Below are 10,372 nucleotides of genomic sequence, written 5' to 3'. Positions count from 1 at the left end.
CTATCATCAGGGAATTTGGCAAATACTACATTATCTTATTTAAGCTTACCATAATTCTATAAGGCTGGTGCTATCCCTACAGGAAAACCACAATTGGGTTAACACACACGGACACACTGCTGGTGAAATCAAGAGTTCACAGAGATGAGGGGTCCACAAACTATGGCTTGTGGACCAATTCCAGCTCACTGCCTATTTTTCTTTGTTTATTGTAGTAAAACATATATAACATAAAATTTATCGTTTTAACCTTTTTTTTTTTTTCCCGCGGTAAGCGGGGCTCTCACTGCTGTGGCCTCTCCCGTTGCGGAGCACAGGCTACGGACGCGCAGGCTCAGCGGTCATGGCCCACGGGCCCAGCCGCTCCGCGGCACGTGGGATCTTCCCGGACCGGGGCACAAACCCGCGTCCCCTGCGTCGGCAGGCGGACTCTCAACCACTGCGCCACCAGGGAAGCCCCATTTTAACTATTTTTAAGTGTACAGTTCAGTGACATTAAGTACATTCACATTGTTGTGTCACCATCACATTATCCGTCTCCAGAATTGTTTCATCTTCCCAACGGAAACTGCATACCTGTTAAACAATAACTCCCCATTCTCCTATCCTCCCTCTCCCTGGTAACCACCATTTTATTTTCTGTCCCTATGAATCTGACTACTTGAGGTACTTCATATCAGTGGAATCATACAATATTTGCCCTTTTGTGCCTGTCTTATCTCACTTACCATGATGTCCTAAAGGCTCATTCATGTTATAGCATATGTCAGAATATGCTCCCTTGGTAAGGATAACAGCATTCCTCTGTATATATATGCCACATTTTTTTTAATCTATTCATCTGTCAATGGACGCTTGGATTGCTTCCACCTTTTTGGCTATTGTGAATACTGCAAATATCTGCTCAAGTCCCTGCTGCAATTCTTTGGGGTAAATACCAAGAAGTGAAATTTCTGGATCATATGGTAATTCTATTTTTAATTTTTTTGAGAAACTGCCACGGTGGCTGCAACATTTTACGTTCCCAACAGCAATACACAAGGGTTCCAATTTCGTCACAGCCCCACCGACGCTTGTTATTTTCTGGATTTTTTATAAGGACCATCCTAATGGGTGTGAAGTGGAATCTTACTGTGATTTTGCTTTTCATTTCTATAATTATTCATGATGTTGAGCATCTTCCATGTGTGTATAGGTTATCTGTATATCTTATTTGGAGAAATGCCTGCTCAAGTCATTTGTCTATTTCTTAACTGGGCTGTTTGCTTTTTGTTGTTGAGTTGTAATAGTGTTTCATATATTCTGAATATCAATGCTTTATCAGATATGTGATTTGCAAATATTCTGTGGGTTGCATTTTCACTCTGTTGATGCAGTCCTTTGATGTGCAAAAGTCCTTAAATTTGATGAAGTCCAAGTTATCTATTTTCTCTTTTGTTGCCTGTGCTTTTTGGTGTCATATTTAAGAAATTATTGCCAAATCCAATGTCATGAAGCTTTTCTTCTATGCCTTCTTCAAAACATTTTAACGTTTTGGGTCTTATGGGTCTTTGACTCATTTTGTGTTAATGTTTATGGTATAAGGTCCAACTTCATTCTTTTGCATATAGATATCCACGTTTCCCAGCATATTTGTTGAAAAGATGGTCCTTTCTCCATTGAATGGTCTTGGCATCCTTGTCAAAAATCATTTGACCATTTAAGCAGGAGCTTATTTCTGGCTCTCTATTCTATTCCACTGGTTTACATGTCCACTCTATGCTAGTACCACGCTATTTTTACCTTAGCTATGTAGTCAGTTTTGAGACCAGGAAGTGTGAGACCTCCAACTTTGTTCTTCAAGATTGTTTTGGCCATTTGGGGTCCTTTGAGACTCCATATGAATTTTAAGATAAAATGATGTTCTTAGAACTCAACGTATGACCAAGTCCTTGCTGACTCAGAATAATCGGCTCTTTACTTTTTCCCAAATTCTAATAAATCATACTAATGCCCTACCTCCAAAGGAATTTGTTTGTATAAAATTGCAATTTATGTATCAAATTCTTTCAATGTCTGCTACATACCAATTAAAGGTTTTTCTTTAAATCCACTGTTTCCCTCACAATCCAGGAGCATGTATTATTTAATATTCAAATTTTTCCAAGATATGACTTCCTAGTGAAAAAAATCCATTATTTGAATTTTTAAAGAAGTTTGCCATTACCTTTATAAGCATTAGCAGCAATGCCATTGATATACATCATGCCAAACCAAAATATAATTTCCAGAACTAGCTCTTGTTTATATACCAACCAACCCCAGGAAATATCCAGACCTTTCCAGATGCAGTCTCAAAGCAACAGAGGGGAACAGGTATTATCATTACTCCCAGCCTTCTCCATCTCAATAATGGCACACTTCAGTCCACCAGTTACTTAAACCAGAAACCTCAGAATCATCCTTGACAGCTCTTTTTCCTTCATCCCCACATTCAATTTATTAATGAGTTTTGTCCATTCTGCCTTTATAATACATCCTGGATCCTTCCCCTTCTCTCCATTTACACTGTGAACCCTAAAGGAAAGTCCACCACCATTGCTGTCAATTGGACAATGTATTTAGTGTCTTAATTGGTCTCCCTTCAATCCATTCTCCACACAGCAGCCTGAAGGCTCGTGTCCCTCCTCATCTAAAACTCAATGGCTTCCCACATCACTTACAATAAAACCCAATCCCCTGAACATGACTGAGGTTTGAGAGGCCCTGGACTGATCTAAGCCTCTCAAACCTTGGCCCAGCCTATGACAACTCCCCTCTTGTTTCTTAAGCTACAACCACATCAGCTTCCTCTAGGTTCCCTCAAACATGCCACATCCTTTCTCACCAGGGCCTCTGTAGGTGTTGGGTCCTTGTCCTGGCACAGCCTTCCTCCTTTCTTCTCTTGAAACTTGCCATCTCCTATTCAGCCTTCAAGTCTCTGCTCAAATGTCACTTCCCCAGAGAGACTTTTCTAACCAGCAAACCTAAGATTGGTTTGCCATCAGCCCCCTGGTTCTCCCTCATAGCATCCTGTTCTTTTCCTCCAAAATCTTTCACAATCTGATATTGTATTTTTGTTTACTTCTTTCTCCCCCGTTATATAATTTCTAATAAGGCAACGACTGTTTCTGATTTCATCACTTTATAACCATGCCTATCACACTGTAGGCCCTCATTAAAAAATTGGTGAATGAATGAAAGGACAAATGAAAAAATTGAGGCTGGAAAATATATGCTACTTGTTCAAGGTAAAAGTTAAATAATTTTCTAAGCCAGAAATAGAACCATAATTCCCTCTGTTTTCATATAGCACTGGAGCCATTGTGCCATACTTTTCCTAAAGGAGTATAAAGTATTGCTTTTCACGTAATACACGGAGTGTAACTGTAAAAACGAAAGACTTTCAGAATCCAAAACCCTAATTCCAAAGCTGCTGCATTCCATGACTAATGAGAAACATATACCATCATTACTATAGATTCAACTATTTTGAATGTGACTATTAATTCTTTTATTTTTTAACATCTTTATTGGGGTATAATTGCTTTACAATGTGACTATTAATTCTTAATCAATAATTAATCACAGCTATTTTCAAACTGTAAACTGTCTAGAGAATAGTTGCCACTTCGATGTATGTTTCACTGATGCATAACATCAATATGATGCCTTATTTTACTGTTAAATTCAAAATAATGAACATTCTAATGGGGAGTTAATAAGAGCAACTTTCATCAATAATATCATAAACATTTGTTCTGATGACTCTGTATATGTGGTTCATTTGTACCTACGAGCCTTCTTGCTCTCTGTGTTTAAATTTGAGAAATTCTGAAAACATGAGTTTTATAAGTTATACCAGAAATGTCAAAGATTGCATGCTAAATTGGTTTGAATTGAAGTTTTTCTATTTTATATCACTTATTAATCACAGACTGTACAACTTGGAAGAACTAAAAGTCATAATGCTTGCAAGAAGTCATAAAAATGTCTAATAAGCATTTGAATTCAACAGTTCTTTGATTTCTAATTTTATAGAATTTCTTTGAAACTCTTCTCAGAATTGATTACTTTACCATATTCAGGCTATAAGGAACATTCCCACTTAATTCTGACTATTCTTATAATCTCCAGATGTGTATCTATCCCTGTTACAATCATTGTTTTACAGTGATGCATATGTGATCTCTTATTATACATGACCTCTTGTTCTCTCCTATTCTTAATATATTTTGTCCGTCTTCCTCTTTAGATCATAACCTTCTTGGGATGGAAATCACATCTACACTTATTTTCTTTGAAACTTTCCACCCAGCCTTGCAAAAACACTGCCCGTTGTAGCTACTTAATAAACATTGGCTCATTGCCTGAAGGAAGCAATTGACAATCCAGTCATAAAGAATTCACAGTGGTGCATAAATTTATCAATTTAATTTTTTATGTTCCTGTGAGAGGTGATGTACCAAAATATTTTCTAATCTTAGCTGAGATCGACTCTGGCAACCAGACAAGAAAAGGAATAAAGTGTCACTTATTGATACATTCAGTGCTGGCTAATTTTGTGATAGCAAGCTTTTCAGTGTGTAGAAGTTAAACTTGCATAAAAGAATGTGTTTGTTGGTGTGGAGTTCTCTAATGTGCTCCTTTTCTTACTGCCAAGATTTGTAATATATGATATCAAGTTGGGAGACATATTAACAATCATACTTCCCTAAGAAAAGAAAAACATTCCCTAAGATACTACAAAAATGCAAAACAGTATGTTGCATTTGTTGTTGGGAGAGTGGGCTTTGAATCTGGCTTTCCTGGGTTTAGATCTGTGTTCTTCCACTTACTCATTATGTGACCTTGCATGGGTCGCTTATCCTATCAGAGTCTTGGTTAATTCAACTGTAAAAAAAATAAAAAATAAAAAAATCTACCACATAGTGTTGTTAGGAGGATTAAACGAGTCAGAACCTGTAAAATGTCAATCACTGCCAGTGTGAGCCAACGCCTAGCTAATATTTTTATTACATTTTCTTCCACAATAGCTTCCCTTTTGTTACAGATACTGGTTGCCAGAAGGAGAGCTGGTGAGGGGAAGAAATTATGTAATCTTTTCAGTAATCAGATAATTGCTGTAACAGGTAGCAATATTCCCCACACCAATTTCTCCCCTGCCCCTATTCCATCTCCTCACTACAAGCAAGATTCATCAGCAACAGCCGTCTCTTAAAAAAACCAACTGTAGTGTGCCGTGCACAACATTTATTTGCATAGTTTTCCTCTCTTTTCTCATAACACTTTCATTCTAAAATAGAAGATAAGGTTACGGCAACATCTGGGGGCTGCCCACCAGAATCTTCAATAATCATTAAGAGACTCAACAGTCTCAAGTCTGATCAAGTGCCCCCCAGCATTCTCTCTCTCCCTACTGCAGCCCAGACCTCAAACATGTCACCAGAAGTCTTATCTTACAGTTAGCTTTGGTGTTGTCTTTCCTTGCTAGAGGACGTTCTGGCACTCCCCATTCCCTAAAGTTAATATCCTTACCTTGGCTGTCATGGCCTTCCAGTCTGACACCCTCTGCCCTCCACTCTTTTCTCTCAATATATCTTGTCATGAGGTCAAAGAGAGTTACCGATCAGTGTTGAACACGCCCTAAACTACATGCCTTAATTATTATCGTTCTTTCCACCTGATATGCCCACTTGCCATTTATAACTATTAAACTTATCCTTTCTGTAAAATACAAATAACATTTCTTACTTTCTCTGGCTTAACCTACCTGAAACTCCCTCTTACCTCATCTTTATTACCTAAGCACCTACTCACCACTTGAATTCTAAATGCTATTTCCTCCTTGAAGCCCCCTAAGGCTGAACCCCTACCTCCCTAACCTCAGGTAGAACTGATCACTGCACCAAATTATCTGCCATATCTTCCCCTCATAGTCTGTCTCTATCACACTTTGCTGGTCTCACTTATTCACAACGCCCCCATCAAAACCCAGGTCTCTGAAGGGAAGGCACTGCATACCCAGCACACGCCACCAATTCTTTCACTTAGTGTCTGTAAATGTATTTGCTGAATGAATAAACCCCTCCATGAGACCTGCACTATTCTCCCCCAGATCCTATACAATAAATCTTTTTTTAAAAAATTTCCTGTAGCTCCACAGCACTCTGTACCTCTCTGATTGGACTAACCCAACCACATTACTGCTTGGTGTGTGGTTGTGTACTTGTCTTTTCCTCCCTACAAGACAGTGAGTTCCCTGAAGGCAAGAACGGGGTTTTTCCAAAGAGGGGCTTGTGCCTACTACCACTGTTTCTCATACAGTAGTGTTTAGTGCGTATGAGCAGTTTTGTGACTTTTTAAACTATGTGAGACAGGCCATCAGAAGTGGGGCTCACGATCACACTCTGAAGAGAAAACACTACCATTCACAGAAGTCAGCACCACCTAAATCTAATTTTTTTAAATATAAATTTATTTATTTATTTTTGGCTGCATTGGGTCTTCATTGCGGTGTGCGGACTTCTCATTGCGGTGGCTTCTCTTGTTGCGGAGCATGGGCTCTAGGCACATGGGCTTCAGTAGTTATGACACGTGGGCTCAGTAGTTGTGGCTCGCAGGCTCTAGAGCGCAGGCTCGGTAGTTGTGGCACATGGGCTTAGTTGCTCCGCGGCATGTGGGAATCTTCCCGGACCAGGGATCGAACCTGTGTCCCCTGCATTGGCAGGTGGATTCTTAACCACTGTGCCACCAGGGAATTCCCTAAATCTAATTTTTAAATCCCTAAAATAAGACAGGTCCACCAAAACTCTCTAGTCCAGGAGTTAGAAACTGGCTGGTATTGAGAGAATGATACACTTTGGTGTAAAATAATAGAGGGTAATAGAGACGAGGACAAACCTGATAAGAGTTTTTGACCGCTGTCAAACATTGTTACCAAATCTTCCAATTTTTCAAAAGAAGTGCCAGACATGTATTTTATATAATATCTCCCAAAATTTTAAATGTTGGAAACCAACTCACTTAAAAAGAATCAAAAACACTGTGCAAGCCAAACTAAATACATTTGTGGGTCAAATGAGGCCTGTAGACTGTCAGTTTTTTTATCCTCTCTTCTGTATTGATTATAATACTTCCTAGTTGTTGAGGGCTTACTCTGAGCAAATCCTGTGCTAAGAATTTTGCATTAATTATATGAGTAAATGTGCATTCCTATGATCTGAGTACCACTGATCTGGGTAACATTAAGACACCTACTTCTCAGATGAAGAAACTGAGACACTGGGAGTTTAAGTTACACACATCAGGTGACAACATCAAACATGTCACACTCCCACGGGCACACACAGATTTTTGTCCAGCTGCAACGTAAAAATGGCTGTGAGGGCTTCCCTGGTGGCGCAGTGGTTGAGAGTCCACCTGCCGATGCAGGGGACACAGGTTCGTGCCCTGGTCCGAGAGGATCCCACATGCCGCGGAGCGGCTGGGCCCGTGAGCCATGGCCGCTGAGCCTGCGCGTCCGTAGCCTGTGCTCCGCAACGGGAGAGGCCACAACAGTGAGAGGCTCGCGTACCACAAAAAAAAAAAGGAAAAAAAAAAAAGGCTGTGAGTCATGTGCAGTTGCAAGCATGCTGTTATTTCAGTTCTCCCTCTCCCACTGACCTCTGAAATACCTGATCAAAACAAAGTCAAGGTTGGAAACTGCTTCTCTATATTTTGAAATTGCTAAAGTTTGCTACATACCCTATGAAAATCCTACCTTAACATTACAAATATCAGTTTTTCAAAAGACAGCCCACCATAAATACTGAATAGAAAAAAAAAATCTTAAATATCTTCATCCAAATATGAGACTGAAGCCAGGAAGAATATAAACGAACAGGGGGAAGGCAAGAAAAATGGCACAGACATTTGGAAAAGATTAGAACTAACGTGCTGCCCTGTGCAAATGTTTTTGAGTAGAGACTATATTCAAAGCTCTGTGCAAGAAGTTATTTTAAGAACCTGAGGCTAGGATGACTTCAAATTTGAGAGAGATTTTAAAATTAGAATTAATAGGAATTGGTGACTAATATGAACTGGAGGGTATGGGAGAGGGAGTAATCAGAGATGATGCTTCAGAAAGCAAGACGAGGCTAGTGGCGCCGTAAACCAAGATGAAGGCACAGAGGAGAAAGAGCAAAGCTTGGTGTGGGGCGCACTGGCAGTAAAAGAGGGTTCCAGAGGGCACAGCAAAGGGGGCAGATGAGCAGTCAGTAAGACAAGAGACAGGTGGGGTGAGGTTGAGACGGACAGCAATGAGGTGGCAATGATAGTTTGGGAGAGCAGGCCAGGCATCCTTGCTTTCTGGGTGATAATCATGAGCCACAAAAAGAGTCAGAAAATTACCAAACTGCCTGGAGGGACATGGGAATGATGGAGGGGAATGACACATTAAGAGCCGAGCTCCAACATCCCAAATAGTACTTTGCTGTCACAGTTCAACCGTGCCCTTCTAAAATACCTTCCTAGATGCTTCATACTGGACGAATTCTCATTGTGGTTCAACTTTATGGAATCATTGTTTGTAGTTTCAAAGGTAATCAAGGGCACTGGGTTTCCAAACTGTGCTGTGCAAAGCCCTAAGGATTTTACGGAGGGGCTTAGGATTCAAAGACCACCGAAGGGGTAGAGTTCTGGGCACCTAACCTAACAGTGAAATTCCGTCTAAATTTGTTTTACATGATGGGCTTCTCAGATACAGCTCCCGTTAAAAAGAATTCCACTGTTAAGAATTAAAAAAAAAAAAAAAACCTTTAAAATTCACTGAAGTGTTTTGATCAATTATGAAGTGAAATTTAATTTGTTATGTCTCATAACAACACAGTTTATAAATTTTTCGCAGTTTATAAATTACAGATTTAAAGGTATCCCATTAATAATGTCACTCACACTAACATTTCCAGTTGCATTCTTGAGTGAGAGAGAAAAGAATAAAGATATAACTAATACGGCATGAATTTCACAAAATCCAGCTACGTTCACAGGAGCGTGTTGTTTGCGTGAAAGTTACCCTTGATAACTGTTGATAGAAATAAAGGTTGAGAACTAGTGATCTCAATGATATCCAAAGTCCTTAATACTTGTAGAATGTCCAATCCCCCCCACTTCCCATCCAGAACCAGGGAAGAACAGATGGTTCACTAAAGGGTCAGAGAGTGAGGGCCTTCCTAAGGGCCACAAGTCAGAGCTGTGGACACCCTTACACAAAGGAGTTCCTTTCAAGGGCTTCAGAGAGAAAAAGGGACACACCAGGCTAAAGCCTAATCAGAAAAGCCAAACCAGAGCAAGAACATCAAATTTAGCAAAGGAGAAAGTGGGAAGTAAATAACTGAAAGTGAGCATGAGGGTGCTGAGGAAGGAGATTGAGTCAAAGCAAATTCAGGCCTTCAGCTGTGTAAACCACAGGAACAGTGAGCTATCTTCAACAGCTGGAGCAGGCAACAGATGCTCTAATTCTATCCCAAAGAGCATTTAATTCTTTAAGCCTTAGCAACAATGGCTTTTTAAAACTATATCTCAACTTTTGTAAGAATTCATGGGAAGTTTTAAATGAGCATGAATAAGAGAAAAATACATTTTATAAGACCTGATCAACAGTATGATTTTACTGTACCCTCAGGTACAACCTTCTATGAAAACCACAGAGTAGCTAATACTGTTTCTACATTCAAGATTGTACTTCCGCGGGCATTGTCTCAGCCCGATCATACAGGCATGATGAGATTTGCAAAGCAAATAAAGACTTCATGCAGGGAACAGTCTAGGAAAAAAAAGAAAAAAATAGGATGCTTGTCCACCAGGAGTTGAAACTGAACTTTGTTGGTGGGACACAAATTTAAAATCAGAAGCGGCATCTTTGGGGAGTACATCACCGCATACAATAAAAAGAGAGTCTTCTGGAAATGCAGTTCTAGAAGCCAAGACACAGTAATAAGGCAAAGACTGAGCAAGCAGACAGTTTTGCCATAGGAAAGGAGATCTCTAGAGTGCTAAAGAGAGGATTTGGTATAGCAAACAGACCAACACTCATTCAATTCCAGGGCTGGAGTAGAGGTTTATTAAGCCTGTTGTTAAGAACCAATGTAGAAACATCAGGACCTGCCTGTCATCTCAAGAAACCTTTGTTCTTCTCTGTCATATTGCTTTCATTCATATGTCTGATAATAAAAATATTATGTTAATAGTCTCATTAATAATGTATAGAATATTTATTACTAGGCATTATGTTGAATTTTTAAAATATATCATTTCACTTAACCCTCAGAATAAACCAACATTGTTATTAGGAATGAGGATGCCAATGTTATCT

Source organism: Monodon monoceros, unplaced genomic scaffold (assembly GCF_005190385.1).
Source record: "Monodon monoceros isolate NGI ecotype Baffin Bay Population unplaced genomic scaffold, NGI_Narwhal_1 Super_Scaffold_6, whole genome shotgun sequence".
NCBI classification, from domain to species: domain Eukaryota; kingdom Metazoa; phylum Chordata; class Mammalia; order Artiodactyla; family Monodontidae; genus Monodon; species Monodon monoceros.
This window is presented reverse-complemented; position numbering follows the sequence as displayed.